Source organism: Lactuca saligna, chromosome 8, assembly GCF_052625555.1.
Source record: "Lactuca saligna cultivar CGN05327 chromosome 8, ASM5262555v1, whole genome shotgun sequence".
NCBI classification, from domain to species: domain Eukaryota; kingdom Viridiplantae; phylum Streptophyta; class Magnoliopsida; order Asterales; family Asteraceae; genus Lactuca; species Lactuca saligna.
Genome location: NC_136424.1, coordinates 151450913 through 151452958, shown reverse-complemented (window position 1 = coordinate 151452958; position 2046 = coordinate 151450913).

Below are 2046 nucleotides of genomic sequence, written 5' to 3'. Positions count from 1 at the left end.
TGATGCACATACAAGCTTGGGGAAGGGCTCAAGGAAGACTTTAATGGAGTTATAAGCATATAGACAGGGGGAAAACGAGTTTTACCTCAAGGAAATCACTGAGAGGACACTAAGATGCTTGGCTTCCTTCCCTTCCTCTTGATCTACTCCACTCCCTTCTTAAAATCTTCAAGAACACACCCTAAAATGCCTCAAACTCACAAGAACAAGAGCTAGGACGTATGGAGAGCTTCTGGGGGTGAATGGGGCGGAGTTGGGGCGCAAATGGGTGTTTAAATAGGGTGCAAACCCTTGGAAATTAGGGTTTCATCAAACAGCACAGACTCGCCGAGTCCCTAATATGGACTCGTCGAGTCGCCATCTTATCTGCGCCCCAAAGTCTCGTCTCTACTCGACGAGTCGGGCCTCCAACTCGCCTAGTCAACGGCCAAAAACACAAATACTTAAGGCAAAACTCACGTACCAGGAACCAGGTGCTACATTATCATAGTATTGATGGAGCGTGTGTGGTTAACTGGCACATCGATTGAGGGGTAAATATTAAGGGTACCAAATAATTTGCATGGTTACTTCACACCTTGTTTTGTGATCCTCGACATCCCAGTCACAAAACTTGAAGGGCACACTTGAGATTGAAACATGCCATTGAAAAGTTCAATGAATCTCAAAGAATCTAGAAGTTTCAAAACCAATTAAAACCTAATAATTTATTTCATTTTTCATGGTGGAAATTGGTGAATCGTCATTCACATACCTTCAAATATTTTATAGCTTGGATTACAGCATCCCTCTTCTAAGTTATAAAATATTGTGTTGGGTCCTAGCCTTAATATTATATTTGGGTGTTTTATTAAGGACTATCTTTATATCTAATCTAAACTTGTCTTTCTTCTTTTTCAGATGTCTTCAAACAATGCTGCTTCTGGCTCAAACTCTACCGACTCCTTCTCTCTCATGAACCTTTGCGGGAGAGTCATCTTCGATGGTTCCAACTTTATGGATTGGATCCGAAACATTAGGATGGTTACTCGTTACGAGGACAAGGAATATGTCCTCGACAAGGAGCTGAAGGAACTTGATGAGTCGTCTGCTACTCCTGAGGAGATCGCTGAATTCCGGACTCATGAGAGAGATGCCACTAAAGTGGTGTGTATCATGTTGGTCACGATGACAGCCAAGCTCTAAAAGTCCTATGAGGACTATTACCCTTTTGAGATGCACCAGGACTTGATGGACCGCTACAATCAAAGTGCTCGCCAAGAGAGGTATGACATCATCTGCTCCATGATAACAACTCGCATGAAGGATGGTGAACCCATCACCGGCCACTTGCAGAAAATGCAAAGGTATATGGACCGGTTGTTGAAGCTAAATGTGAACTTCCCGAAGGAGTTGGCAATTGACAACATTTTGCACTCCTTACCTTCTTTTTTTGATCAATTTCGAATGACATATCACATGAACAAGGAGGAAGTTACACTCAGCAAACTTCAAGGACTCTTGAAGACCGCTGAAAGTGGTCTTAAGGGTAAGTCAGTTGTTACCACTCCTACTCCTACTGCGACCCCGGTCTTGGCAATCGGGCAAGGCAAAGGGAAGAAGAGGAAGAGCCCTTTGAAGGGTACCAAGGGAAAGTCCCTTGATGTGAAGGATGAGAAAGTCCTCTTCAAGTGGAACCAAGAAAGGTTCTGTCACTCCTTCTGCTAACCCTAAAGAGGCTGAATGCTTCTATTGCCAAAAAAAAAAAAAAAAGTCGCACTGGAAGCGAAACTACCCAAAGTATATGCAAAATGTGAAGGATAAGAAAGTGAAACCCAACCATGTAGGTATTTACACTATATTATCTAATAACTCACCCCATTCTAATTCTTGGGTCCTTGATACCGATTGTGGTATTCATATTTGTTCTGACTTGCAGGGGCTAAGAAGAAGTGAGGATGTGGAGCATGGGAAGTTAAGCCTAATCATGGGGAATAGGAAAGCATCACCTATCACCAAGATTGGAGTTTATACTTTCTTGTGTAACATCCCAAAATACGACCCAAA